We start from the raw sequence: 21482 nt of genomic DNA, 5'->3' as shown, positions 1-21482 counted from the left end.
CTTCGGCTACATAGCAAGTCTGAAGCCAGCCTGGGCTATGTGAGAATTTGTCCTTAAAAAATAAAGCAAGAACAGCCATCACTGGACAAATAACACCCCTTGAACTGCACAGGCTCGCACTGTTCCCCTGCTTGGCATGCTGTGGCCCTCTTCAGTGGCCTCTTTTGGGTTCGTATGCAGTTTTTCAGTTTGAAAACATCTTCAGGTATTTCCATAACAAAGATTCTTAGAGATAAAGTTCACGAGCCAAACAACACCTACATTTGAATTATGACTGACACACTTAGCGATCTTACAAAGAGACCATAGGGAAGATACAGTAACTACAGAGATTATCACTCCTGTGCCTCAGCATTCAGAAAATAATCCGTCTCTGACATTTGTTTCCTTCCTTTCAGCCTTACTCCCCCTGTGCCATTTTTCTCCCCCGGGGACAACAGTGACCCAGAACGTGTGGAGCGAGGCACTTTCCCCAATGGCTCTCTGAGACTATTGCCACTGTCTTTGTTTTGCAAATAACAAAACAGAAACTGAAAACCAATCAAAGAGCTGGGTCTTTATCTATCCCGGGTAGTCAGAACCAGAATTAGAACGTTTGGGCCTCCAGGATGCTTGAATCCATCCTACTACTCTGTTGCTAGGCAACCTTTCTCGCTTTTGACTCTTGTACCAATGCTACTTGTTGCCATGGCAGTGCTGGGACAAGGAGCAGTACGTTGTAATTAAGCGGCAAGCTGGGAGAAAGGGGCTTTTATGGGCCTTGTGTGGGGGTGGACAGGAGAAAAAGCTACTGGTACTGCAGTCAAGGTGCAGAGAGGGACACGGGAAAGAGTAGGTTGGTGACCGGATGGCTGTCATTGGAACAGGGGTTCATCAGAACCGTTACTGAAACGTGTGTGCTGCTTAGTATTTGTTAACTTGACATGAACTTGTATCACCTGGAAAAAGAGAAGTTAAATTGAAGGACTGCTGCTATCTGATTGACACGCCTGTGGGTATTTCCTTGATCCATGTGGGAGGGCCCAGCCCCCCGTGGGTGGTACCATCCCTTGGCAAAGTGGTCCTAGCTTGGATAAGAAAGCAAACTGAGCAAGCAGCATTTGTCTGTGGTTTTTGCTCCAACTCCTGCCTCCGGGTTCCTTCCCTGGCTTCCCTCAGTGACAAACTGTGACCCTCGAGCCAAGAAATCCCTTTCCCGTCCTTAAGTTGCTCTTAGTCAGTGTTTTATCACAGCAACAGAGTAGAAAGTAGAAGACAAAGCTTGCCCTGGATTCTTGGCCACACGCTGTCCGAGGCTGGGAAATGGCTCAATGGGCAGAGTGTTTGACACAGGAGCAGGAGAGCCCGCATTCAGATCGCAGAGTCCATGTCAAAGCGGCACGTGGTGCGCGGGTGTATATAATCCTGGTACTGGGGGATGAGCAGAGTCAGGCAATTTCAGAGCTTGTTGGCCAGTCCAGCTAGCTGAATCTGTGAGTGCCAGGCTCAGTGGAAGACTCTGTGTCGAAAAAAATAAGGTGGAAATCCAGGCGTGGTGGTGACGTCCTATAAGCCGGAACTTGGGGCACAGAAACAGTAGGATCAGGAATTCAAGGCCAGCCTTAGCAACACGTAGGAGTTCAAGGCCAATCTGGGCTATTATGAAACCCTGTCTCCAAAAACCAAAATGCTGAGACTGGAGGGACAGCTTGGGAGGGAGCAGTTCATTATCTTGCAGAGAACCCGGGCTTAATTTCCAGCACCTCCAACCGTTCATCCATAACTCCAGCCCCAACTCCAAGGAATCTGACTCCCTCTTCTGTTCTCCCCGGGTACCAGGCATGCAGACAAAACACTCATACACATAAAATAAGAATAAATAGTCTTTTAAAAAATGAAAATAAGTCAAAACTTCCAAAATAATGATAATTAATTCAGTACAGAGCAATTAAGGAAGACACTTGGCTTTGACCTCTGGCCTCCACATGCATGCGCACACATGTGCACATGCAACGGCACACACAATGTACACTCCTATATGAACATGTGCATAGATAAGACACATACAAAGAATCAGCATCCTTTCTTCAATCCAGAACAAACAGGGTATCACTGTTTCAGCACCATTCTACATCAGACCAACCTGGGCTTTATAAAAACTTTTACTGCTTTGCAGTGTGTGTGTGTGTGTGTGTGTGTGTGTGTGTGTGTGTGTGTGTTATGTCTTCCATCTCCTCACCTTCCGGGAATCGGGAATCATGGAGGCGCTATGTGTGTTGATCGAGAAGTGGCACCAAAGGCCTAAGAGGACTGAGTGGAGCCGAGGCGAACGCCTTGCTCTGTTGACTCACTCGCCCGTCCTCTTTTGGATGCTGTGCAGAGATGAAGTTCCAAACATCCTTAGTCAACATCGACTCACACACGCTCCAGATTCCAAACTCTCCTTGTGTTTTTGTCTTGGGAGGAGAATGTTCAAAAAGCTGGTGTTTGAGAAGGTTTGAGAAAGTGAAGTTCTGCACCTTACAACTGTGTTATCTGCCCCAGGAACGGGTCACCAGTTGGAGAAGAGAAAGTGTTTTTCAAGGAGGCACAGTGGAGACTGAGCGATGCAAGCAACTGCAATCACCTCTTCAGACTCAATCCAAGGGGGGAGTTTTAAAAAAAACCAAACCTCATTCACTTGACTATTTAAACACATCTTCTATGTAGGGCCCCATGCAGAAGGTGAGAATGTGAATGGAACATGGCCTCTTCCCCCAGGGAACTCAGGATTAGTAGGGGAAAGGCGCCCAAAATAATGCCAGCCATGCAAGAGCTTCTGGAAGGAGGTCCATGGCTAGAGTTGTGGTGGCCCCAGCAGGATACGCTCTGAAACAGGATGATCTAAGCCTTAGAAGACTAGGGCAGTGGGCAGTGGGCAGTGGGCAGTGGGTAGTGGGCTGGCTGATAAGGATGGCAGTGGGCAGTGGGCAGTGGGCTGGCTGATAAGGATGGCAGTGGGCAGTGAGCAGTGAGCAGTGGGCTGGCTGATAAGGATGGCAGTGGGCAGTGAGCAGTGGGCTGGCTGATAAGGATGGCAGTGGGCAGTGGGCAGTGGGCTGGCTGATAAGGATGGCAGTGGGCAGTGAGCAGTGGGCAGTGGGCTGGCTGATAAGGATGGCAGTGGGCAGTGAGCAGTGGGCAGTGGGCTGGCTGATAAGGATGGCAGTGGGCAGTGGGCAGTGGGCAGTGGGCTGGCTGCTAAGGACAGCAGGGACATGGGCAGAGAGCCATGGAAGCAAGAAAGAACGTGTCTTGTGCAGGGCACCCACCAGGCTAGAGGTGGGACAATTTGGGAGGAGCACCCCAAAATTCCTCCAGTTGCAGGCCTGGCCTTTGCCATCCTGAGAAGCACCCCAGTTCCCTCTATCCTTGTAGTTTGTCCCCTCTGTGCTGCCCTGTCCTCACTGCCCACTTTGCCCCTCAGTGCATCCTCTGGCCTCTTCTGTCATACTGGGAACTCAAACCTTTAGCCTTTCAGTCTTGGTTTTTCTTCCTGTCTTTTCTCCTTGCATGTGTAAACACATGTCTCTTGGGGGGAGTGCACATGTGTGTTTGGATGTAAATGCACATCTGTGTGTGCACACTTATGTGGAGGCCCAGGGCTGATGTTTGGGAGTCTTTCTCAGCAGTATTCCACTTTATTCATTGAGGCACAGTCTTGCTCAAGCCCAGAGCATTGGCCTGCTTCTGCCTCCCTGAGCGCTGGGATTACAGGCATGCGCCACTACACCCAGCTGAAAATCACCTTTTCTAACACAACACTAAGGTCCTCCTAGGAAAATGTTTAATTTTATGCATAAAGAACACACATGCACTAATAGTTCTCCAAATACAAGAAAATGCACATTTTAAGCAACATTTGCTCCCAAACAAGTTGTTTGTTGCCCATCTTATTTACATCGTGTGTTTTTATAGAGTGCTAACTGTTTTGAAAACATATTTTTATATTCTACTTTTTATACTCAGTAACACATTAGTAAAATTTCCAACTTGTCACATAGGTTTTCTAATTGTCACATTTAATTACTTCATAATATTTAGTCGAGTGAGCTGATTATAATGCATTAACCTTTCCCTCATGGCTGGATGTTTAAGCAAGTTCTAATTATTTTGTTAGTGTGATTAATTCCTCAATGAGCGTCTTCCTGCTTCTGTTGATGAATTCCCTCAGGACAGATTCCTATGGGTGGAATTTGTAGTCTCGCAAGCCCAATAGACTTCCGAATGGGTTTCCACCCCTCTGACTTAATCCTCGACTTCACACTGGTTGCTTGGTTGCTTTAATGGAATAAAAGGAGGAGAGAAATAGTTTTTTTTAAAATAAATATATATTTTTATTTTAAGTGTATATGTGTGTTCCAGAATGCATGCATGTATACCATATGTGTGCAGAGTGCATGCATGTATACCGTGTGCGGAGCCTACAGAAGACGGCATTGGATCCCTTGAAACTAGAGCTGCAGGGAGTTCTAAGACAGCATGTGGATGCTGGAAACTGAACCTGGTAGGCATAAGGTTATTGTGTAACTCAAATGCTGATTTCTATACCCCTCACATCTGTTTGCAATCCTTGTCCTGAGAATTTCCTGTCTAAATGTTGTATAAACTCTGCTCCCCCAACTGTCCCCCTGATATGTCAACAAAGCAGTTTACAGCCAGTCGATGAGCAGGGGAGACAGTAGGGCTGGACTTCCTGTCAGCCAGAGGAGGAGTTAGAAGAGGAGGTGGGGGACCGAGCCAGGGGGTTCAGCACGGACAGAGGTGCAGGGGTGACGTAGACAATTCAGCTGGAGCAAAGGAAACTAAAAGGCAAGTAACTTGGGAATTTTGGCTAAGATGGAGTGAGGGTAACAGAGAGGGTTAAGAACAGACTTACACTGCTCAAGATTGTGTTGTAAAGCCTCATAAACAAATATAAAAGAGTCTCAATTATTTAGGCGATAGCTGGGTTAAAAGAGAAACAAATGCAGTTTTATAAAAATAACAGCAATGGAGCCTGGGTTCCTATGTAAGAACCGTGAAGGCCCTTTCCACAGGGCCACCTCATTAGCCCAGTCATTTTAGATAGTTTTAAGCACTATAATTTTATATTGATGAAAGATGTTACAGAGATATGGTCTCTAGTTTCCCACATCCCCACTGACCTCTTCATCTTATCTGTCTTTTGCTTGACTCAGTGGCATTATTGGACCCCTGCTATAGCGAAGGGCTAGCCTCTTCACCCTTCTCCAGCTCTCCCCATTATTTTGTGTGATTCATAATATCATAAATGAGACTCTGTTCCCCGTGTGCACTCATTTTTTACATCTCCCAGAATGTATAGCTTTCCCGGCAAACTAGGTTCTGATTAAAACATTGTTAAATAGACAAATGACACAAAATTTGAGGGTTTTTGGTTTTGTGTTTTGTTTTGTTTTTGCTTTTCAAGACATGGTTTCTCTGTGTAGCTCTGGCTATCCTGGACTCACTCTGTAGACCAGGCTGGCTTCAAACTCAGGGATCCACCCACCTCTGCCTCCCAAGTGCTGGTTAAGAAAAAGCTTGCCACCACTATCTGGCAAATTTGAGAGTCTTAAAAATATCTTAGGCTGGATAATGGGGCCCTGGCTCACAGTGAACAACCCTTTGACGATGAGCTTACAGGAACATGCTCTTTCCTTGCTCTGTGTTTCCATACAGAGGGCATTTTATTTTATCTTTTAGATGTACTAACTTCATACGTATGCATGTTTGCCTGCATCCATGTATGTCCACTGCACATGCGCCTGGTATTTCTAGAAGTGAGAAGAGGATTCAGATTCCCTGGAACTGGGGCTCTGATGGTTGTGAGCAGTCATGTGGGTACGGGGAACTGAACCTGCGTCCTCTGCAAGAGTAGCAAGTGCTCTTAACTGCTGAACTGTCTCTCCAGTCGCAGGAGGGGTGTTTTCTAGAACTTTGTGCGTGGCTCTTTTCACTCACTCACCCACTCACTCACCCACCCACCCACCCACTCACCCACCCACTCACCCACCCACTCACTACCTCACCTTCCCACTCACCCACTCACTCACCCACTCACTCACCCACTCACTCACTCACCCACCCACTCACTATTCACCCTCCCTCCCACTCACCCACTCTTCTTCCAGTGAACAGAGACTCAGTGATCTGATGGGTGAGTTATGAAGACAGAAAGGTCATGTGCAACCAGGAAACTTTCTCTGTCATTTGGGGAGACGGTTTTCTAGGGAAGGGGGCACATATTCTATTTATTTTTTTCTGTGTCCTACTTCACACAGGGAGGGGGATGTGGGATTTTTCCCCCTGTACTGTCTGAATGGAAAAAGTGTCAGGTCCTTCCAGCTAATCTCTGAGAGGGTTATCTACCTACTGTCCTTAGTATTTTTACAAGGCTGGGGTTCTTGACAAGATGTCAGTCTGACCACTGGTGTAACTCTGACTCGTTTTGGATGTGAAGAAGTGCTATTTCCCCATCCCCTCCTGTCCTTCTCTTCCCACTAGTCCTCCCCCCCCCCCCATATCACCTGCATCCTACTCCCGTCTTTTGAAATTTCCCTTTACTAATTTCCTGCCTTATATGGCTACTCCAATTTATTTATTTTTGTTGTTGTTGTTTTGTTCGGTTTTTTTGAGACAGGGTCTCTCTGTGTAGCCTTGGCTGTCCTGGACTCACTTTGTAGACCAGGCTGGCCTCGAACTCATAGTGGTCCGCCTGCCTCTGCCTCCTGAGTGCTGGGATCAAAGGCATGCACCACCATAGCCCGGCGGAGCTACTCCAATTTAAACCCACATATTTACATTAGATTCAAAGCTAACATCCACATATGATGAGGAACATGTGGTGTTTGCCTTTCCGGGTCAGTGTTACCTCATTCTGAATGGTTGCTTCTAGCTTCGCCTATTTATGTGTTAATTTCATACTCTATCTTTTTGGTAGCTGGGTAATATAATATTCCATTGTATATATGTACCACCTTTTCATTATCCATCCACTCACTCATTCATCAGTTGATGGACACCTAGGCTATTTCTACCTCCTGGCTATTGTGAATAAAGCAGCAATGAACATGAATGAGCAATATCTCTATAGTAGGATATAGAGCCCTTTAGGAATATGCCCAGGAGTGGTAGAGCTTGATCATAGATAACTGATAATTGATATGCTGGTAAGGAATTCTGAAGGGACGCAGACACCCAGTTTTCCATCTGGCTGCAAAGAATCTTTGTGACTTAATAGCTCTCAGACAAGACTCTCTTACACACAACTGTCAGTGGGGTGGTCCCCATAGAGGAATGAAAGAACAGACGTGGTTGTCTTGGAGTAATGGTCCCAAGGTGGCAAGTCAGAGCTGAAGACATGGAACACTGGAGATGCCAGGCTGGGTTGGGCGGAATGGAGGATGGTATTAGACATATTAGCTCATTCCTCAAGGAGTGGACGGAGGGGTGGAGCGATCATTGTGATTCAGGACAGACATATGTCCACAAGCAAAGTCCAGAGATTGATACAGGCACAAGAAAATCTATATGCTCTTGAGCTGGGGTGGGAAAGTTGGGAAGTAAGGCCAGCCGTTGCTTGCAATGATCCTCTCTTCCCATTCTCCAGTTGTAGATGATGAGACCTTGAAAGGTCATTTGTTCTATAGCATCCGGTGAGGAACAGAACAGGTGTGAAGAAAAGGCCTGCCCTTCACATTCATTCCACTTCCTCCTGGGAGCCTTTGGAAGGTGGGAGGGGACCCTGGTCACTAAGAGATAAGATGCAGAGCAACTCCGGGGCCATGTCTGTTTTCCTCAAGAAACAGCCAATGTGGAGTCTGTGGCCATCAGCAGAGAGTTGGGTGGAATCAAGCCAGTGTTTGCAGCTGCTTCCATGTCCCTTGCCCTCGACCTGATTTTACTTCATTATTACCCTGTGGTAGGTGTTCTCCATGAAAGCGAGGACTTTCTTGATGTTAGACTGAGAGAGACGGAGGCATGTCTCCATCATGTCACCTTGGTGGTCTCCATCTAAACGGTACCATGTGGACATTCCTAGGGTCCCTGCTCTTCTTTCAAAATGGAGTCTATTGAAAAGAACAGTGGGTACAGTGAAAAAAAAAAAAAACAAAGTAAAGAAAGAAAACGTACAAAACAAACCAACAGCAACAACAAGAAACCCAACAAAACAGAAGCCCCAGCACTGGTACTTAGGTAGAACAAGACAGTAAGAACTGTGTTCCATTACATGAATAAAGAAACTGAGGCTCAAGGGGGTCAGTGGTGAACTCAAGGTCACGCCAACTGCTAGACCTGGTGTTGGGATACTGGTCACTTTGAGTGTAGTCCTAAGTCTGTAGCCAGTCCACAACACTACCTCACCTGACAGTCCTACAGGCGGGGAGGGGCTTTGACTCTACATTTTCTCATGGTTCTGTGGGTCTTTTGGAACTCACCTCCATCCTGCTCTGAGCTCTTCATGCCTGGCTTGTGTGGCCCTTTATCCCTTTGTCCCCTGGGCTGGATTTGGCCAACAGGAAGCATAAGCAAGAAGTGGGACACGGGGCAGGAAGAAAGAAAGCAGAGTGTTTACTGCCCTAAGTGTCCTCTGCCAAGCAACAGATTGGCCGTGTCCTTCAAGAGATGACCACAAGCCCTGCTGGCTTCTTTGGGTTCTGATCATCTACCCCTTCCTTTCATCCTACCCTTCTCCCCCCTCCCTGCCTCCCTCCTTCCCTCCCTTCTGGCCTGGGGTGGTAATGGCTTCCTTGCTTCGTAAGGTACAGGTGTATCACCATGCTTTGCACTTTCCCATAACCATTATTCATAATCTCTTCCCTATACTCTAACTTGCTGGGAGCCGAACAACTAATTTTTTCCCCCCTGATAACCTGCAGCCACCTTGCTCACTAGATTTGACCATCCTGAGGGCGGGGCCAGATTTTCAACCAGAGTTAAAAAAAAAAAAAACAAAAAAACAAGCTGAGCAGTGGTGGTGCACGCCTTTAATCCTAGCACTTGGGAGGCAGAGGCAGGCAGATTGCTGTGAGTTTGAGACCAGCCTGGTCTACAAAGCAAGTCCAGGATAGTCAAGGCTATACAGAGAAACCCTGTCTCAAAAATACCAAACCAAACCAACCAACCAACCAACCAACCAACTAAACAAACAAACAAACAAACCAAAAAACCCAAAAAGGAGAATGTTCAGACTTAAGATCAGGACTTGGCATTAGCCCCACCATGGAGTCTACTGCTCAGAGCTCTGACCTGCCACTCTGCCCTGCATGTTCCCTGTTGCACCCCCCCCCCGCCCTTGTGCTTCTGGGACAGCCCTTACATCACGTCATGGAAGTCCCCGATAGTAGCCCAGAGCTGGGAAAGTCCCTGCTGTTCAGCCAGCAGATGTGTTTGGATGATGAATGACACTAGGAGATGTGATATCAAAACAGGAAGGTTGCTCTCATGAGGCCCAGCTGGGAAGTGGAGTGAAATTTCCCTTGGAAAAAATTTGCATATAATGTACTTCCATTCCGACGGTGTGGTTGGTAGGTAAGAAGCAGGGAGTGGAGACTGGCTTTCGGTGATAATTGAGGTTTCTGCACTCGCTATGACCTAGCATTGTTCTGGGGTGAACTGTTTCAAACACATAGCAACCAAAGACCAAAAACTGTGAGCCTAGAACACCATAGTGCACACCCCTGTGAGTCACAGTGACACAAAGTGGCGTCTTCATCATTGTTAAATCTCATGACCGTTGTCTTTGGGCACCAAAGCTGCTCTTGTTGGGAGCCCAGGCTGGCTGGAAATGACCCACTTAGGGATCTGTGGCTTTCTTGGAGGCGTGGACACATCAGTGGTCCTCTGTGATCATCACCAACCCTGCAAAGTGTCCTGTCCTGCTGTGCTGGAAGGTGTCTGTGCAGCTTCTTTGAATTCCTACAGCAATGCCAGTGTCTAGTGTCTTAAAAATTCACTCTGTTGTGGCCTTGTAGCTCAGTTGGGTAAAAGTGATTGTCAAGTAAAAACTCACACCCCATGGGGCCAGATGATCACCTAGAAATGGTCAGCCAACTGGACGTGGAAGCACACAGGTACAGCCCTAGCTTTTTTTTTTTTTTTTTTTTTTAATGTGTAGGGGTATTTGTCTGCACAAATGTCTGTGTACCTTGCCTGTGCAGGCCAGAAGAGGGCACTGGATCCCCCTGGGGCTAGAGTTACAATGGTAATGAGCCTCCATGTAGGTGCTGGGAATTGAACTCGGCTCCTCTGGAAGAGCAACCAGTGCTTTGTGCCATGGAACCATCTCTCCAGCTCCTAATCCTAGCTGTTGGGAGACTGAGGCAGGAAAAGCACAATGCTGAAGGCAGCCTAGCTATGAAGTGAGGCCTTGCTTCAACAAAACAAGGAAGCCAGGCATGGGACTCACATCTTTAATCCCAGCACTCCGGGAGGCAGAGGCAGGCGGATCTCTGTGAGTTCGAGGCCAGCCTGTTCTACAAAGCGAGTCCAGGAGAGTCAAGGCTAAACAGAGACACCCTGTCTCAGAAACCAAGCCAAACAACAACAAAAACCAAAAAAAAAAAAAAAAAAAAAAAAGGAAAAGAGAAGGAGACAGCTCAGCAGGTAAAGGTGCTTGCTGAACAATTCTGATGACCTGAGTCTGAGCCCCAGAGCCCATGGAAAGGCGAAAGGAGACAATAAACTCCTAAAAGCTGTCCTCTGACTGTGGGACACATCCTCCCTCCATCATCATACACACAAATTAAAATATCATTTCAACTTAAAACATTTGTTTAAAAAAAAAAAAAGAAAGAAAGAAGAGATTGCCGTGCCGTACCCATTGCTGGGTACACTGACGTACACAAAGCCGGCTTCCCTAGTCAGCATTTGAGTGGCTCTCTTGTCTCCAGTGCTTGCTGTGGCCATGCCAAACACTTCTGCGTGCACGTGTGTCTGCGTGGCTTTCTGCGGCTTCTTAGAAGCTGCCAGAAGTCAAGCACACCGGAGGCAGCAAGGCAGAGAGGAAGGACCATGGGCTTTAGTGTCAGGCTGAGCTGCAGAACTTTATCAGCTGTGTGTCCTCCACAGTTTTCTTGGTGCCTCTGGGCAGGATTTTCCCTAATGTGGAATAGGAACAGAAGCATCTTATTTGCCCCAGAGGACTATAGTAAAAATTAATTAGAAATTAAGATGTTGTATTGCACTCATTGACACATTGAGGGTACCCAGTGAGTAGTAGGCAGAACGGTTCAGTTCACCTGGGATCAATGTGGACGGTGGCTGCATTTACCTTGAAGACCAGTAGAGGGCAGACTTCACAAAGCTATTTTCAAACCCGCACGCAAGAGGAAACCAGAAATTCCACAGCTGTCTTCCTTAAATGCTTCTCATGAAAGATGGCTCTATCTAATATCTTCATAGACACCAGGGCCATCCTGTTAGGCAGGAATCCAGAGAAGATATTGGGCAATGCTTAACCAGGAACTTCCGTCACCTTAGCAGCATTTTAACTTTGCTGCAACTTCCCGAACGAGCTTGTGTGCTTGCCCTGTAGACTGGAGCTCAAGGGAAGACACAGTATTTTAAAGTTGATTGATTGCAACCCAAAACTTTATAAGAATCTGAGACAATGCGAAGGTATTAAAATGGTTATTTTGAAATCATTTCAAATGTCAATAAAGCTCGTTTGAAATTCTGCGTTGTCGGTGGTTGAGTCAAGGAGGTAACCGTGGTATTGCTTTTATGAAGTGTAACACACAGATAACCGAACACCCCCATGACCCACATGGCTTCATGAAGAGAAGACGCCACTTTCCTGAGTGTGGCTGTAGTAAGCCTCTGACAGCAACAGAAGTGGTTTTGAAAAACTGAGGGTGAAAAGCACTCATGGCAGTGGGTTGGGGAAAGAGGATACTTCATAGGTTGGCTTCAGGTGTGTGGAAGGCTCAGCACATGATGCCAAGCTGCTCAAGCAGCAGCTGCGGGCGGGGGCAGGGAGGTCAAACAGCCCTTTTATAGGGGTCACATATCAGCTATTTACATTGCAATTTATAACAATAGCAAAATTACAGTTATAAAGTAGCAATGAAATAATTTTATGGTTGGGGGTCACTACCACATAAGGATCTGTATTAAAGGGTCACAGCATTAGGAAGGTTAGAACCACTTAGAACGTCAGGTTCCACATGGTGGAAAGAAAGCTAGGTCTGCAAATTGTCCTCAGACTCCCATGTGTGCTACACACACACAAACACACACACACACACACACACACATCCATGCACACACGCAACACACACAATATATATACGTATATATATGGTATGTGTGTACACATTGGGTGTGTGTATACACACACACACACACACACACACATCAAAACAAAGCAAATCTAAACCCATATGCTTCCATTTGTAGAAATAATAAACAAATAAACCTACCAACCTATGTAGGGCTTACATACAAACAACAACCACCCCAGAGTGTTTGACGGTGTTGAAAAACAGACACAATATTCAAAAGCCGACAGAAGCAGTGGCCCTATCCCTGCCCTACTGTTAGTTCCTCATGACTCCATGAAAAGGGCTACCTCACGTCGCTTGCTCTGAAAGTCCAGTTTTTGAGACGTTACCAAGAGAGCCACTCCCCTTGCTGGATTGCAAATTTTGGGTGAAGCTGTGACAAAGTGGCTCAAGTGACACTCTAAAAGGCTACAGCTTGATGTATTTTAATGACATGGAAATCTGACTCCGGAAACACAAAAGCTTGTGGAAACGCGCTCTACCCAGTTGTGACAAACACAGAACCTGCTAACATGGAAGTCATTCTGGCATTCACACTGGAGGTAACGGGAAGGAACAATCGTATGTTTTCCACCTTGAACAATTCCAATTAGCCCTGAACTGATAAATTATGAAATTTCCCATTATATACCAATGTGATTTAAAGCTTAAGTTTGATTGGAAGTATGAGTGCTCTTTGCAGCAGCATTATGGGATGGTTATTCAGGTTAAAGCACTTGGGACAGGCTGTAAATCAATGTGCCAGCTCCTTTCCTTGATAATGTTCTGCTATTGAAAAAGTCAGCTGAGGGCTGGTGGGGCAATTCTGTGGTAAGCACTTGTTACACAAGACGAAGCCTCCAGATCCCTGGGACCTGCAGAAAGCCAGCCATGGTAGCCCGCACCTGCTGTGCCAGCTGCCCCACGGTGAGAGGAGAGGCAGACAGAAGAACCTCTGAAAGCTTGTGGACAATAACAGGAGACCCAGTCTCAAACAGTGTGGAGAGTAAGGACCCACATGTGTGCCATGGCATGTGTGTGCCCAACATGTGCCCATACTCTCACACAAGCAGGTACACACACACACACACACACACACACACACACACACACACCATATAGATACACACATATCTTCAGACATCTAGATATCATATAGACCTCTTCTCCCCCCTCCCACATTCTGCTGAGTTATGGAGTAAATATGTTTTTCTCCTTATGTGTTAATACAAAAGCTAATTAGAAAAAGCTATGCTGAATGCAGATATAAGAAAAATTTTGAGACAGGGTTTTCTTTTTTTCTGTGTAGCCTTGGCTGTCTTGGACTCTATTTGTAGACCAGGCTGGCCTCAAACTCACAGAGATCTGCCTGCCTCTGTCTCCTCAAGTGCCGGGACTACAGACATGTGCCACTGTCCAGTGAAATAAGTAATTTTATGAGGAGAAAAACTCTAAAGTATTTCTACTATGGGATAAACCCCATTTTGTCAACTTGAAAATGATTTGAATTGATTTTCAGGCTTGCTTGATTGTCTGATGTCTTAGTTACGTTTCTAGTGCTGTGATAAAAATACTATGACCAAGGCAACTTACAAAAAAGAGTTTAGTTGGCCTTACAGAGGTATAAAACTTGTGGTAGCAGAATGAAGAAACAGCTGACAGCTCACATTTTGATCCAACTCCCTGAAGGGGGCAGGGAGAGAGAGGAGGGGGGAGAACTGGGAACTACAGAGACTTTTGAAACTTTACACCAACAAAGCCACACCTCCAAATCCTTCCCAAACAGTTCTGCCATCTAGAGACCAAATATTCAAACTTGATCTATGGGGGCCATTCTCACTCCAACCACTATATCTAACATCTCAATTTTCAGTATCAGAATATTTCCATGCAAGGAAGGAGTAAAGCATATATATGTTCTTCCATTGGTAGATAAAAGATATAAGACATTTTTTAAAAGGAAACATTTGGAAGAACCATCTTTCTATACAGATTGTTAGGTCACAGCCCAGAATGTAATAACAACCATTAAACGGTGACATCCTGTGGTTGCATACCTGTGAGACACTATCAACAACACTGATTAAATTTGAAAATATATTTAAAAGCCAAGTCCAGTGGCAGAAGCCTGTTATCCCAACTACTCAAGGGGCTGAAGCAGGAGAGTAGAGAGCTCAAGGGAAAAATGGGGATATTCTGCCTAAAAATTCAAAAGTAAAATGAAAGGCCTAAGGTATAGCAGCAACGTATGCATGTCTAGCATGAGCAAAGCCTTGGGATCCGTCCCCAGTGTATCAACAATGAAAAGAAATACATTACAAATTGTATTTTCCATTTAGTAACGACAAAAGCATTGGGGCGAGATTGTGTGTGTGTGTGTGTGTGTGTGTGTGTGTGTGTGTGTCTGTGTGTGTCTGTGTGTGTCTGTGTGTGTATGCATGAACTCTTGTGAGGTCATAGGACAACTTGGGGGAGTCCATTTTCTCCTTTCACCACGTAGATCCCAGGTATAGAACTCATTTTGTTAGACTTGGTAGCAAGTGCCTTTACCTAATGACCCATCTGGATGGCCTGGAATCCATTTTTCCCCCCAATCAAAAGGTAATTTAAACACAACTAGAAATTTGTATTAGTTATCTATTTATACTTCTTTTTTAAATAATTATTCACTTTTACTGCATTTGACAAAGGTCTCTGTCGAATGGGCTGGAGAGTAGAGAATCCAGATTAGCTCAGTGGTAAAGAGCACTGGCTGTTCTTCCAGAAGACCCGGGTTCAATTTTCAGCACTCATATTGTAGCTCACAATTTTCTGTAACACCAGTTCTAGGAAATCCTACATCCTCATACAGACACACATGCTGGAAAAACAATGCACATAAAATAAAATCAATGAAAGGAAGAAGAAGAGGAGGAGGAGGAGGAGGAGAAGGAGGAGGAGGAGGAGGAGGAGGAGAATAATCCATGCCTGTCAGCCCAGACAGTGTGAGCTGCATCCATGGAACTGTCCTTTATTCTGAAGGCCATGATGGTGATCAGGCCTGGGAGGCAGAGCTGTGTCTTGGCTAGCGCAGGCTTCCTCACAGCAGAAGACGACGCAGGCTTAACGGGAACACACAACTGTGTCCACGCTGGTATCAAGTATAGCAGTCTTTCCTCCTAAGGTACCTGAAGTGGAACATTAATATATTAAATAACAGAGTTCATACAAGTTATGGGAAATGCTGAAATGAATGCACACTTTTCTGAAAGCCAATGTGAAGGAAGTTCTAGACTGAACACAGAAGACTGTGTGTACAAGTGTGGCCTAGGGCTAGCCAGAGCAGGGACTGCAGGGGTCAGCTGCCAGCAGGCCTTCACTGCCTGCTGCTGTTGCTGCTCCAGACCTGGCACCTTCTGCGCCAACGTACACTTTCAGTTTCGCCCTATGCCCTAGTTAGACTTGACTGTCACCTGGGGGCTGCCTAGAATTGCCTCAGAAGAGAGTCTTAGCTGTGGGAGGGCCCACATCTGACTGGCCAGTGGGCGTGTTTGTGGGGCATCACCATGATTGCTCTCACTGTGGGCTACACTACTTCTTGGCCAGGTGCTCTGGGCTGTGTAAGACAGACAGTTAAACATGTGTTTGCATAAGCCGCCAAGTATCGCCCCTCTGTGGTTTCTGCTGTACCATGTTAGCTCTGCGATTCCCTGGTCGAGGTACTACTGCGCCGACTAGCAAGCAGGCTTGCCTTTGAGGTCCTGCTTGAGTTTCTGCTCTGACTGCCTTCCGTCATGGACTGTGGTTTAGAAGTATAAGTGAAGCAAACCTTTTCCTCCCCCAAGTTGCTTCATTCATGGTAGTTGTCCAGCAACAGAAGGAAGATAGAATAGCTTCCGGGTCATTCTCATGGCTGAGGCCCCTACAGAGATGCTCTGGCTTGCTCTCCATGGCTTTTGGTGGTTCTGATTTTTTTTCTCTTGTTTTCCATGGCCTTCCTCTTGGATGACCTTTCCTTCTATCTCTTTGTCTCAACCCTCCCTTTTCTTCCTCCTCCTTTGAGACAGGATCTCTGTCTGATCCTGAACTCACTATGTAGACCAGGTCGCTCTCAAACATATGGCAGCCCTCCTGCCTCTGCTTACTGAGTGCTAGTGCTAGGATTATAGGCAGGAGCCACTATGCCCAGCTCCCTGGCTTGACATTCATCAAGACAATATAGCTGTGAATACAAGTTTTCCAAAACTCTAACTTCAAGTTAACAGCTCAAACTAACCAAAGAAACAAGAAACTAAGAAGCTATTTCCCTTCCTGAAAGTAAGGAGAGGGCTTCATTTCTTTTTCAGGAAAATGACTGCCAAAACCCAATTCTGAATAACCACCACCTGTGTGTCTTTCAAATAAGTGGTTGTCCTGCAAGAAAGCACTGCCTGATCTTGGTCACCTCATGGGCAGTGCTATCGTCACCTTTTTTGGGGCCATGTCGTGGCTCAAACATAACTGCTTTCTCTGGACGTCAAACCTCAACTCTTTACACCACTGTGTAACTCCCATATCATAACACACAGTCTGAAAAATGAGATACAGTTTCAATACTTGCTTTAGTCATTTGTGTGATCAAGAGAATGCTTGAAATCAGAGCTTCTTTAAGCCACCGGTTTGGTGAATGCCAATAAGACAAGGACTTTCACGTGACGTGTGATGTGCTGGAAACAGTCACATCTTTGACTGTTAGAAATAACCTGGTCTGACCTAGGCAGACATGCCATTGAGGAGCTATTTAGAATGGCCCCACCATCACCATCAGCAAGCATGGACCTAATACATGCACAAAGAACATTCTGGTAAGTTATACGCCTGCCCTGACCCTTGTATGCACAGCTGAAGGACATCTGTATTTGAAATTAGCATAGAACTGTTTATCTGCTTGATTTTAGAGGCGACTCTGCTATGGCCATGTGGCCACAGGTACCACCTGTTGGAGAGATGAGGCTCATAATTAATCCATGATTGCCCAACAGATGAAAAGTGGAGGATTGTTGTGGGAGCCGAGGACTGTCCTGCCCACCTGGCAGCATTAAAATACTTGCTCATCCTGACATATGGTCACTGGCCCAGAGGAAAGAGAGAGAGATGCAAGAAACCAGTGACAGACATTAGAGCTTCCCTCTGTGCCCAGCAGGGGAGGGTTTGAAGTGGACCATGTTTTTAATTAAAAAAAAAAGGGGGGTGGGGTGGGGTGGGGACATGTAGAAAGTCTTATCCTTTGAGGTGTTTTGAAGCGTCAGACAAATTTATTAAGTCTCTGTCTCTCAAGCATAATTTTGTGTTTCTACTCACTTACACTGATGAATGGTAATGGGCATTTGATGGGGAGGGACTGCAGGAAGAAGCAGCCTTTCTACATCGGGAAATAATTGCTGTGTTACACTTGTTTTTTATGTGTGTGGTTTGCTAGCATGCATGCCTGTGTGCCACCTGCATGCAGTACCAGCAGAGGCCAGAAGAGGGTGTTGGACCCTCTTGACCCAGAGTTAGAGATGGTTTTAAGTCATCTGATTTGAGCGCTGGAAACTGAACTAGGCACCTCTAGAAAAATAGCCAGTAAGTGCTCTTAACTGTTGTGCCATTGTTCCGGCTCCTGCATTATACTCTATCATGCATTTATTTGGGATAATTGGGATAAGAGCAGTATTTAATGCCAACTGCCAATTGTTGGGCTTAAGCTATAAGGGTCAGGGCACTGTTTTAAGAGTGCTATAGTATTGACACACTGAAATTTTATAGCAATTAGTATGGTGGCAGCTATTATCTTTTGACTCTACAGAGAAAGAAATTGAATTGGAGAGCCATTAAGAAGCACCTCTGAGGGTATGAGCTGCCAAGTGGTAGAGCTGAGCCTGGTACCTCCAAGCCTGGATGATGAGCCATCTTGCATTAGTGTGGGTGAAATGGGAAAAACAAAAGGCAGAGAGGACCCCAGTCCTAGTGTTGACACCACGGTGAGCTGACATCACACACTGATGCTCCTTTCTGTAAATCAGCGATGATGATGGCTTCCCTGCTTTCCTTGGATGTCTGCTGCTGATGAAAAGATGGTCACTGAGAGAGCTCTTTAGCACAGGGACAGCAGGGTTTCTACCTATCACCTGAACATGGCACTTCAGAGAGAAGCATCCAGTGGCTGGACATAAGTGGATGTTTGTGAACTTCAGGATCCCAAGTGGAGGAGATGTTTCTGTAAGTACCCAGCCACAGATACTTTACTACAGCAGCAAAGATGGAGGAGGACATATTTCGAAGCTGTGCTTTCAGTGAATTGACATGATGTGTTATCTCTCTGCAGTCCACTCCACTGTGTCATGGACCTACTTAATCTTACCTGCTTCACCCCCCCCCCCAGATTAATGTTGTCATGACACAGCTTTATTATGGCAGGTGAAAGACGACCCCCTGAAGATATTACTATCCTAATTTTCAGAACCTATGAATGTGTGACCTTATAAAGCAAAAATGTGGAGGGCGTGGTTAAGGCTTTCAAGGAGGAGAGAGGCTCTGGGACTATCCAGGTGTGGTCACAGGGTCTTGACAGTGGATGGGGGAGGGGCAGAAGAAGAGGTCTGGGTGATGCAATGTGAGAAGGACTCACCTGTTCTTATGGACTTTGACAATGAAGAGAGCCTTGAGCCAAAGACTTGAGATGCCCTCCTGATGCTGGCAAGGTGGGAGAGACAAGGATATAAGTTCTCTGCAGCCTCTGGAAATGAATGTAGACCCTCCTATCACCTTGACTTTAGCCTACTAAGGCTCCTCTCAGATTTCTGATTTACAGAACTATACTATAACATTACTAGGAGCTACCGAGTTTGTGTAATAGTAGTGGTGGAAAACCAGTTCAGCTTTTCTTTTTGCTGTTGACCTACCTCTATTACTCTCTTTGAAGTGAGATTCATATTGCTAGCATACAACTAAGTTGTATTTTTAAATCTACTCAGCCAATTTGTCTTTTAATTGGTGTATTTATTCTATTATAATTAATGCCTTTGATGTCAGAATTTCAGTCTGCCTTCCCCACCCTCATTCTCTCATTTTGGCTTTTCTGTTTTTTTTCACGTGCCTTCCTGTGAATTACTTGACTAATATTTGGAATGACATTTTGATTTACCCATGTAATTTTTGAGTGTATTGCTTTTTAGGTTATTACTAACCTATCTGAGATGTTATATCATTTATAACCCTTTAAATGCCACATTATTTTATTAGTCCAAGTAAAGTATAGACCCTTATTTCCTTTATGTTTTGTTGCCCTATTTGCTTATAATGTAACCAATAAAATATTTCACTTTAGTATCAGACTGTGTTATCATTTTCGTTGAGACCATAACACATAATTAAGAAAATTAAAAAGATAGTAAGTCAGTGTGTCTACTCATATTGAATCTACATATTTATTAAAAATACAAAGAAATGTGGATTCTATCTTACTTATGTTCTAAGATTCCATTTTTGCCACTTCCTTTAGCCACTCTTTGGAGTGAGTTTTCTGGGAACACATTTCCCTGGTTTTCTTTCATCTGAGGTGTTTTGACTTCACCTTCATTCTTGAAGGATAGTTTTGCTGGGCATAGAATTCCATGGTGACAGGGGGTTTTTCATTTTGGTTGTTGTTGTTGTTGTTGTTGTTGTTTTTCTTTGCCAAACTTGAATCTTATTGGGCTGCTTTGTTCCAGGTTCCATTATTTCTGATGAGAAATTCACTGTCACTTGAACTGTTTTCCTTCTATAGATCGCCTCCCACTCACACCTTTACCAGCTTCGAAATTTGACTATCATGTGACTTGGTGTTTGTGTGTTTGTTTTTTAGGGAGAGGCTATTATCCTTTGCTATTCACAAAGCTTCTTGAATCTGTAGGCTTTTCTTTTGCCAAATTTAGCCATTATGTCTTCAAGTATTTTTTATTCTCTAGCCACCACAGGCATTTCACTCTGCACTCATGTGCACACACCCTTACATAGACACATGTGCACACACCCTTACATAGACACATGTGTACATACCCTTACATAGACACATGTGTATATACCCTTACATAGACACATGTGTGCATACCCTTACATAGACATATGTGCACACACCCTTACATAGACACATGTGCACACACCCTTACATAGACACATGTACATGCACCCTTACATAGACACATGTGCACACACCCTAACATAGACACATGTGCACACACCCTTACATAGACACATGTGCACACACCCTAACATAGACACATGTACACGCACCCTTCCATAGACACATGTGCATATTCATAATTTTTAAAAATCTTTTTTAAAATGGTTGTCATGAGAATTAAAATTTTAAAACAAAGCCCTGCAAATGTTAAGCTCTACAGCAGGTCAACTTTTAGCTCCTGTTTCCTATTAAGTTTTCTGGCTTGCACACATGAGACACTGGGGGGGTTGCTATGACCAGGTAATGTGAGGCTGATGCCAGAAAGTGGAGGAAATCCTGTCAGTTTATTGATAGCTGTGTAGAGGGGTCACACCACTGGCTTCCTAAATGGAGATCTCATCTGGTTCTTTTATGCTCTGTGCCCATGATGTTGCGAGCCTCTCTCTGCTTTTCCCTATTCCACGAGAAGAGCATTTGATGTATAGTTAGATGATATGAGCTCAAGCCTTGCCTATTCCCACTTATATTCACCTCATCGGCTTATCATGATCTTGTGCTTAAGACGGGAATGAAGACCACCTTTTACAGGATGATTGGCAGGCATAAAAATGATGCCCTGTAAAAGCAGGATTCTGTAAAGTGTAACGTACTTAACGTCTACCGGTTATGATTAACACTATTAGGCTCTGAGGATTCTAACTCATCCAGGCGTGGGCTCTTTTCCCACAAAGTTCTCAGCCTCTGCAGTGGGAAGGATGCATTTATGGAAGGCTCAGATATGCCCAGCGAGAAGAGGGAATTATTACTTAGCACTAATGTGTAATTAGCAGTTAAAAATCAGATTAATTGTGTAGGTTTTTCTTCCAGTAAGTGGTACCTCTGTGGCTTTCCAAGCTTTGCATGCAGCAGCCTAGTCAAAGGGGAGGCAATTGACCTTTGTCTTGTTGAGGTGTGTTTATGCAGTTGCCTTTCAAGTAAGAGCGAGCAGTTGAAAGCAAGCTGCATTTGTGGGTGAGGCATGAGCAACGCCGCCCACT

Source organism: Acomys minous (assembly GCF_964271855.1).
Source record: "Acomys minous genome assembly, chromosome: 2".
NCBI classification, from domain to species: Eukaryota; Metazoa; Chordata; class Mammalia; order Rodentia; family Muridae; genus Acomys; species Acomys minous.
Note: the sequence above shows the minus strand (reverse complement) of the source record.